This window comes from Schistocerca gregaria, chromosome 8 (assembly GCF_023897955.1).
Source record: "Schistocerca gregaria isolate iqSchGreg1 chromosome 8, iqSchGreg1.2, whole genome shotgun sequence".
NCBI lineage: Eukaryota > Metazoa > Arthropoda > Insecta > Orthoptera > Acrididae > Schistocerca > Schistocerca gregaria.
In genome coordinates this window covers 52,360,022-52,370,363 of record NC_064927.1, presented here as the reverse complement: position 1 = coordinate 52,370,363, position 10,342 = coordinate 52,360,022, and the positions used below count along the sequence as shown (strand labels likewise).

The 10,342-nt window shown below is 40.2% G+C and overlaps 1 long non-coding RNA gene across 1 annotated transcript; it reads right to left on the bottom strand.

Moving 5' to 3' along the window:
- Window positions 1-3,758: 3,758 nt before the first annotated feature.
- Window positions 3,759-4,762, bottom strand: LOC126284478 (uncharacterized). Its single transcript, XR_007551485.1, has 2 exons — window positions 4,626-4,762; window positions 3,759-4,524 (listed from the first exon to the last, which is right to left on the bottom strand). It is a non-coding gene; the product is annotated as an uncharacterized LOC126284478 (long non-coding RNA).
- Between the last annotated feature and the right edge of the window lie 5,580 nt (window positions 4,763-10,342).

The following is a 10,342-nucleotide window of genomic DNA, read 5'->3' as shown; positions in this document are numbered from 1 at the left end:
ACCATTTTCCTTTCGACAGCAGAGTCAAGACATTATCGATGACACCTGACGTGACTGGGCACACCGGAACACCACTAGTCATTCACCACCACTTCTTGCATTTCAACTACTTAATACATGTTACAGCTCTCACCATAAGCATGTTTATTTCCGATTTAACATGTATTGCTCGAAATCACTGGATTCGTTAAAATTCAGAAAACAAGCTTTATTCATCTATAGTGACACTCTTCAGATGTGTCCCATAAACATCTGCATATATCTCCAGAAACACCGACAAAAACAAACTGACAGGCGGTTTGCTCAACCGCCCAACATGGAAAGTTGGTCGGTCGGTGAAAACGCCTACACGCGTTCTATATGTCGCTTGGGTGGTGCGTGTGTAAACTGCTTCACTCACATCTATTACCTTTGCCAACTCATCTTTCAACCTGATCTAGACCTCTAGCTGTGCTACAGATCGATCTGAAGCCATAACCATGATTTCAGGGGGGTGGGGAGAGTGGGTCGCAATGTATCTCAGTCTGCACTTCATACATGGTAACAATTTCGAAGGTAACAGTTTTCACCGAAACCGCCAATCCCACCTATAGTTCAGACGCCAAAAAAGGCAGTACGTCGCGAGCGTAAATGTGAATTTAATGCTTCCAACAAATGAAGTAAGGGAGGAACTAGAGAGACAATGGCGCGCATCCACTTCGTGGAGTTGGCTGCCTACACCCTTGTTCTGCGCTTCTGCGATAGCTGAATGAGTCATTTTAACTGGAAAATCCGATCCCAGTGCTGGACGTTAAGCCCTAAAACGACCACACTTCGACAAATCCTCAAGCAATGGCAAATTTGACAACCAAACCCGTATAGGAACGAGGTTTGTCAGTTCAATCTCACTTTGAAGCATACACTGCTCGTATTTTTGACACAGAGAATGGCACTAACGCAGATAAAGCAGTTCTGGCTTTCACTTCCACATTGTTTAGTGATGAGGAAACGGGCACTTGTCGACTTTAGGGGGACAATTTTCGAAAATATCTCACTTTTTGATCAGTTAGACTATGTTGATTTAAGATGTCTGTTTACATCCCCGATAAAAACTTTATAATATATCGAGAGAAAAACTTAATGAAAATCTCATTTTTTGACCGGACCACGAATGTTATTTGCAAACATCATTCGAGCTACATCGTAGCACATCAAAGCACTTTGATAAAATCGCCTCATTCAGTTTACACTAAAATCAAATAACAGTGTTATGTGTTAGAACAAACGCACAGAAGAAACACCGAACTAACTCTTAACGACTAGAATTTTCCCTGATTGGCCGAATTTCGTATGGCAAATTTGTTAGACGTTGGCCGTGATAGTGGTTCAGCTATTGAATGGGCTTTCGGTCATGATTTGCTGAAACGTGGGATTATGTGAAAATGGCCAATGCCTTGGCGGTGTGAATGAAATGTTGGTAGAACGCAAACAATATGCCGACGGTCGTACTGTAAGACGCATTTGCAGGAAGATTTCAATTCGGCAATTTTTTTCACAGGTCTATCGAATGCATTATCAAAATGGCTTACTTCTGTAGCTTCGAATTCTATAAACAGGAATTTTTGATGCGTGAACCGCAAATCTCTGCTAATACGGCTGTGTATTGGAAACAGTTCTGCAGAGGCATTTGGCACGAGTGTTTCGTGCAAGAACCGATTTTTTAGGCGGTCTAGGGCATACAGTTAAGGTTGACTAAAGCTGTTTTGTCCGAAAATACTATCGAGGTGACAAGGTTAAGCAACCGTGGGTATTCGGGGGATACGACACAGACCAGAGAAAGATTCCTCGTTCCTTTAGATCGAAGAGACGCTACAACTTTGCTGCCGATTCTACAACAATATGTGCGGCCTGGGACCACTATTGTTTCCGATTTGTGGGGATCGTTAACAGTCCAGAATTTACGTAACCACCATTTGATTGTTAATCATTCCATGCATTTCGTTGATGCAATTATTCACGCAACTACTAATCGTGTTGAAGGCATATGACAGAAAGAAAAACAGAAAAAAAGCGCATGTTTGGTACTCAGTGCAATATGCTGTCCAACTATTTGGTCGAGGTTCTATGGCGGCAACGCTGTGGATCAAACCCATTTCACAATTTGATACATCACATCATGCGCCTTTATCCAAATGCGATTTAGCTTGCTGCAATTTAACTTCAATGATCTTTACGCATTGTTATATTTCGATTACATGAGAATGTTTTATTGTTTCAATCACATTTATGTTATATTGTTACATTTTGACTAAATGACAATGTTGCTTTACTGTTTCAAAACTGATGACAAATGTCATATTCGTGATCAGCATAGTCAAACCGACTATAATCCGTAAAAAAAATATCTGATTTCATGTGGGGCCCCCCTAAACTCGAGAAGTGTCGAAAAACGTCCAGGAAATGGATTAACATGGGAAAAATATTTATCCACGAATCTCCCAGTATACATAAATGGTAGAAACGGTGAAAAAATTCTCAAAAGTATCATTGGCTGGTTTTCTGGCAATAGTTTCACCCTGAATTTCACGTTCATTTCCGAATAACTTGCTGTAGGAGTAGTATGTGCCGCTCACCCGCGATCATCTTTTAGGCATCTGTTTAAGGAGCTGGGCACTGACAACTACACAGTCTACTAATTCCTCATGGAGTTAACAATGAGGTACATAATTACAATACCAGAAGCAAAAACGACGTTCATTAACCAGCATTAAGATTGTAGCACAGAAAGGGGTGCACAACGCTGCAACAATTTTTTGAGCACTTACCCAGTGATATAATATGTCTGACGGCAAGGTAAACTGAAATAAATTGAAAAGTTTCTCCTTAACAACTATTTCGTAGAATCGTTTCTATGATTGCAATGTGTAAAAGCTGGTGGGTTGGAATTGCCAACTCAATCCGTATATCTTCATTTCAGGAAAAGGGGGGGGGGAGATTATATGGTGATGTTTATAGTACAAATTTGCAATATGAATGTGAAATGACTCCTTCCACATGACTTATCGTGCAAACAGATCCCTGAACAAATGGTTCAAATGGCTCTGAGCACTTTGGGACGACGTCTGTGTTCATCAATCGCCTAGAACTTAGAACTACTTAAACCTAACTAACCTTCGGACATCACACACATCCATGCGCGAGGCAGGATTTGAACCTGCGACCGTAGCAGCGGCGCGGTTCCAGACTGAAGCGCCTAGAACCGCACGGCCACTCAGGCCGGCGATCCCTGAACATTTAAAGCACAAACTCTCCGAAAGGAAATTTTCTTAAAACCTGATTACACGAACTTCCTTACAATGGTTGATGAAACCGTTAATAACTGTGTTAATGCTGCTTCGTCCTCACAGTGGAAGAGGCACACGGATGCCAAGATTTGTCCCCATACTTGGTCCTCTTACGGCAGTTCTTTAAAATACACCGTAAGGACATACAGCCCACATTGTCCGTAGACGAACCTGAGAGTTCTATTACTTATTTCACTGCGCTTTCACTTTTATGTTGTGGGTGGAATACACTCCCATCTTTATCTCTTCATGAGAGATAAGGCATCACAACCCTTTTGGTTATTAAGATTGATACTTCCTTTTTACCTATGTAGTTTCTACAGTTGTGGAAACTCACGACACGGTGGGATAAATTTTAATAAAACTATTTCACTGAATATGAGCGGCGAAACTTCGTCTTTGCAAGAGCTTTTCGACAAAAAGCTTAACAAGATGCCAGCGGTTATCGGTCTATGCTTGGCAAGTTACACAGCACGGTAATTGTATAGTTACGTTAATTAATTGAGGTGAAATCTGTTTTATAGCGTACGGGGGTGGGTGATCTTCACGCTACCCTGTGTGTACCCACTACTCCGCGATGAACTGAAACGTTCTGGCAGCCACGCTATTTGCAGAAGCTGTGACCGGCTCAACGCGTTACGCACCATTATTTACTTGTAATTACGGGACACCCCTTGTGCTAGTCTTCCAAACACCGTTGCCAACTGCAGTTAACCCTCCCAGTAAGTATTCTATGCAATGAAAATTCTGTGACATTTGACTGCAGAGCGCAACTACGAAGCTAAGTGTCCCGAAGCAATTATTGCACAAACAGTCAAAAATCCCGAATTAACATTTATTCAAACTAGTTTCACTGCTAGGAGTATGCTGAAGCAACTAATTGTTCACCTTTTTCCGAAGTGTAAGGGAAAATTAAAATCCTCTAAGGAATTAAAGTAAACCACAGTTCGCTAAACACAGCAAGCACTGACATCACGCATGAACCTCTTCGTTGCCCGCAGATAAATAGGGAAAACTCTTTAACGGCTGCGCTGCGAGGCGTATCAGCAAAGAATGATCCGTACTTACCGAGAACTGCGCAGTCAGACAGTAAACAGCGAAGAGATACAGACCCAGGAGGCACTGCTCGCGGAATACGGACGACCGCATTCGTAGCTGTCGTCCTCGCCTCCATTTCGTTATCTACATGCAAGTCGCCGAACTGGGGAAAATAAAAACATTCGCGGCAGGCGGTCGAACACCCAGAAACGGAAATTCCGTCCAGAATACTCCCATTTTACTATAAACTCCGGTACTACTCACTCTCTCCACGCACACGAAAGCCTCGCGCCGTAAGGCCGAACTGTGGCACTCAACGTCAACACTCTGAGAGTTAATGGGTTACCACCGCTTGGACAGACACCAAGTGAATCGACCCTAGCGCCTTCCACACCAGCAATCGACACGAATCACATCTCGATATGAGACAGGTGTCGCAATCTACAAATTTGTAGAGAACTCTCAGGGCAGGCTTTACAGTCATGATTGTCGATACCGGAGGTATATTTTAATATGAAGAGTCTTGGTTTCTGGCACTGTGCAGCGTATTAAGTTGTGGATGAGGTGTTACCTGTAGTAATTCTCTGGGCTATGGAAAATAGGAAATTTAATCAACGCGATATTCAACTTTAGTAGGGAAGAGAGCACACTAGCTCCAACCGCAACGTTTCTTTCCTTATTTGGAGGTAAAACTGAGAGAAATATTCAAACTAATAAAAAAATATTCTGCGCATGGTTATGAGTTTGCCACGGGAAAGACACTTTACAAATGCGGTACCATGATGTGGTTAGTAACCTTACGCATATCTACGCAAATATAAGTAAACCTTTTAGCATACTGAGTCATTACTATGTTTTTTAACCTTCAACCCGTCGATGTTACATTCTTTCTGTGTATTAGACCCTGGTTGTTACTGAGCACGATCGACCATGGCTGCTTGAAGGCTCGTTGACCGTAAAGCACTACTGTGCATTCCACGTAAAAAGTAAATATTCGCTCGGACTTCGTAAAAATAGATCTTCAGGTCCGACCTGTTGGGAATCGTTCGTTTCGCCTTCAAATAGCATGACCACAATTCCGTGATGCATCTACCTGGAAAATATAAAATCATTAAAGAAATTCAATACGGTAATGCTAAAAGGTTCACTACAATAATTGCAGACACCTATATATATGAATCATAACCTTATGTTCCATAAAAGATGTATAACATACGGATTTCGGTAACCTACCTTTTTAGTACGTCGCGTGTCAAAACAGAAGTGAATCATAAGAAGAGAAAGTCTCCGTTTCTTCCCAAAATCACTTGTTTCTTTCGAAGAATTAACATAGTTTTTGCTACAGAGGTTTCCTTTTTACGTTTTTGAATTTTTCATTAATATCTGTTAGTTAATCATTGACATTGTACCTGTATATCACTCGTGAGAGAGGTTAAATAACGATTTGTAATTTTCTTCGTAAAGGAAGGACTGAAACGACTTTTTTTTTTATTTTCGCTTCACTGACCTCCTGAATTCTGCATGTTTCCTTATAAGAGCACCTCACATCTACATTTGGGCTGGAATTATTAAAATGGAAATTTGAGGTGGTTACTTGACTAGAGTACATGCAGTTTCATAAGTTCACACAATCTTACAAGTTAACAGAAACTGATTATTCTCCGCAAAACATTTTAGCATTTAATGACTCATTCAGGAAGTCTGGAAACATTTTGTCCTTAGTGTGGACAAATATTTTGGTTTTTTAACCAGTTTGGCTGCGTATTGAGGAAACCGGACTAAAAACACCAATCTGAATCTTCAGACTTCCTTATTTTTAATATTTTCGATTATATGGGTTTCAGTGACTGGTACATTTATGTAACTTGGGAAATGCCATGGAATAAGTACTCAGTTTGTAAAAAGGCAAAGAATAATTTTAGTATTTTTAGTTGCGAGATAAGTAGAATTAATTTTTGAGTAGGTTTCCTTGATTTTTTCAATAGTAATTTGAAATTTAGAGTTCATATGCGTTAAGGTGATGAATTTAAAGGTATTTTCTAGAACGACTTACCTTTATGTTTCATTGTGATCGTATTATACAGTTTTGATTTCAGTTTGCAAATTAGATAAGTATGTTTTACAGAAGTGAATAAGAAAATAGGATTGCAGGTAAGCTACTGTAAACATCATAGTGAACGTTTTACCGTAGCGAAAATAGACACGAGGCCAAACTTACTACCATAATACAAGTTTATATGCTAACTAGCTCCGGGGATGATGATGACATTGAAGAAATGTATGATGAGATGAAAGAAATTATTCAGGTAGCTAAAGAAGACGAGGATTTAATTGTTATGCGGACTGGTTTTTGCCAGTAGGTAAAGGAAGCGAAGAAAGAATAGATGGTGAATATGGGCTGGGAGAAAGGAATGAAAGAGGAAGCTGGCTGGAAGAATTTTACACACCTTAATCATCGTTGACACTTGGCTTAAGAATCATAAAAGAAGGGCATATACGTGGAGACATCGAAAGGTTTCATGTTAATTCTATAATTGTAAGACAGATCTAGGGGCCAAATATTAAATTGTAAGATTTTTCCAGGGGCAGGTGTGCACTCGGGCATTTTATTGGTTATGAAATGTCCATTAAAACTGAAGAAATTGGAAGAAGACAGGAAGTTAAGGTGATGGGACGTGAATAACGTAAAGAAAATTAATTTTCTATTACTGATGTACAGATAATTGATAATTCAACACTCGTACCAAAGATTAATTTGAGAAGGATTTAACTGGCGGACAAAAGAAGATTTACGCTCTTCATTTATTAGTTTTAGTAACAGTTGCCATTCGTTGTTCTTACGCCCTGGTAACTAGACGTATAAACGAAGTGGTTAGTATTGTCAAGTGAAATTATGCTGAATAATGAAAGCAACTTCTGAAACAATATGAGTTTCTCATTTACAATGCCATGGATTCCAGCTCCTGTAATTATTATTAATTTAATTTTGGATGGGGAATTTAGATGCAGGCAATTATCTTTATGACGGCACTGCTCAACTATAGAGGTACGTGAATGTGTTTATCCTTTTCCCTTCGTGCCCAATTTCAATATGTAGGTCATATTTGCCGCGACATTCGGAACATGCAATCATTCTTTTCATTTAATTACGAATTCCGATCATTTTCTTACTCAGGCGAATAAATGAATTTTAACCACAATTTTTTTTTTACGCACGCCACGGGGAATGATGGACCCTAGAATGTACGTGCCTCTATCTCGATCTTGTGTTCTGAGTATGTACCAACGTAACTACACTTATGAGCCCTTTCCCTTATAGTAACAATTCTTATTTTGAAGCACTCACTCGCAAATGTACGTGCGTTCGCGTACAACTGAGTATGTACCAACGTAACTACACTTATGAGCCATTTCCCTTACAGTATCATTTCATATTTTGAAGCACTCACTCGCAAATGTACGTGCGTTCGCGTACAACTGAGTATGTACCAACGTAACTACACTTATGAGCCATTTCCCTTACAGTATCAGTTCTTATTTTGAAGCACACACTCGCAAATGTACGTGCGTTCGCGTACAACTGAGTATGTACCAACGTAACTACACTTATGAGCCATTTCCCTTACAGTATCAGTTCATATTTTGAAGCACTCACTCGCAAATATACGTGCGTTCGCGTACAACTGAGTATGTACCAACGTAACTACACTTATGAGCCATTTCCCTTACAGTATCAATTCTCATTTTGAAGCACTCACTCGCAAATATACGTGCGTTCGCGTACAACTGAGTATGTACCAACGTAACTACACTTATGAGCCATTTCCCTTACAGTATCAGTTCTTATTCTGAAGCACTCACTCGCAAATGTACGTGCGTTCGCGTACAACTGAGTATGTACCAACGTAACTACACTTATGAGAAATTTCCCTTACAGTATCAATTCTTATTTTGAAGCACTCACTCGCAAATGTACGTGCGTTCGCGTACAACTGAGTATGTACAAACGTAACTACACTTATGAGCCATTTCCCTTACAGTATCAGTTCTTATTTTGAAGCACTCACTCGCAAATGTACGTGCGTTCGCGTACAACTGAGTATGTACCAACGTAACTACACTTATGAGCAATTTCCCTTACAGTATCAATTCTTATTTTGAAGCACTCACTCGCAAATGTACGTGCGTTCGCGTACAACTGAGTATGTACCAACGTAACTACACTTATGAGCCATTTCCCTTACAGTATCAGTTCATATTTTGAAGCACTCACTCGCAAATGTACGTGCGTTCGCGTACAACTGAGTATGTACCAACGTAACTACACTTATGAGCCATTTCCCTTACAGTATCAGTTATTATTCTGAAGCACTCACTCACAAATGTACGTGCGTTCGCGTACAACTGAGTATGTACCAACGTAACTACACTTATGAGCCATTTCCCTTACAGTATCAATTCTCATTTTGAAGCACTCACTCGCAAATGTACGTGCGTTCGCGTACAACTGAGTATGTACCAACGTAACTACACTTATGAGCCATTTCCCTTACAGTATCAGTTCATATTTTGAAGCACTCACTCGCAAATGTACGTGCGTTCGCGTACAACTGAGTATGTACAAACGTAACTACACTTATGAGCCATTTCCCTTACAGTATCAATTCTCATTTTGAAGCACTCACTCGCAAATGTACGTGCGTTCGCGTACAACTGAGTATGAACCAACGTAACTACACTTATGAGCTATATCCCTTACAGTATCAGTTCTTATTCTGAAGCACTCACTCGCAAATGTACGTGCGTTCGCGTACAACTGAGTATGTACCAACGTAACTACACTTATTAGCCATTTCCCTTACAGTATCAATTCTCATTTTGAAGCACTCACTCGCAAATATACGTGCGTTCGCGTACAACTGAGTATGTACCAACGTAACTACACTTATGAGCCATTTCCCTTACAGTATCAGTTCTTATTCTGAAGCACTCACTCGCAAATGTACGTGCGTTCGCGTACAACTTAGTATGTACCAACGTAACTACACTTATGAGCCATTTCCCTTACAGTATCATTTCATATTTTGAAGCACTCACTCGCAAATGTACGTGCGTTCGCGTACAACTGAGTATGTACCAACGTAACTACACTTATAAGCCATTTCCCTTACAGTATCAGTTCTTATTTTGATGCACACACTCGCAAATGTACGTGCGTTCGCGTACAACTGAGTATGTACCAACGTAACTACACTTATGAGCCATTTCCCTTACAGTATCAGTTCATATTTTGAAGCACTCACTCGCAATTATACGTGCGTTCGCGTACAACTGAGTATGTACCAACGTAACTACTTTTATGAGCCATTTCCCTTACAGTATCAGTTCTTATTCTGAAGCACTCACTCGCAAATGTACGTGCGTTCGCGTACAACTGAGTATGTACCAACGTAACTACACTTATGAGCCATTTCCCTTACAGTATCAGTTCTTATTTTGAAGCACTCACTCGCAAATGTACGTGCGTTCGCGTACAACTGAGTATGCACCAACGTAACTACACTTATGAGCAATTTCCCTTACAGTATCAATTCTTATTTTGAAGCACTCACTCGCAAATGTACGTGCGTTCGCGTACAACTGAGTATGTACCAACGTAACTACACTTATGAGAAATTTCCCTTACAGTATCAATTCTTATTTTGAAGCACTCACTCGCAAATGTACGTGCGTTCGCGTACAACTGAGTATGTACAAACGAAACTACACTTATGAGCCATTTCCCTTACAGTATCAGTTCTTATTTTGAAGCACTCACTCGCAAATATACGTGCGTTCGCGTACAACTGAGTATGTACCAACGTAACTACACTTATGAGCAATTTCCCTTACAGTATCAATTCTTATTTTGAAGCACTCACTCGCAAATGTACGTGCGTTCGCGTACAACTGAGTATGTACCAACGTAACTACACTTATGA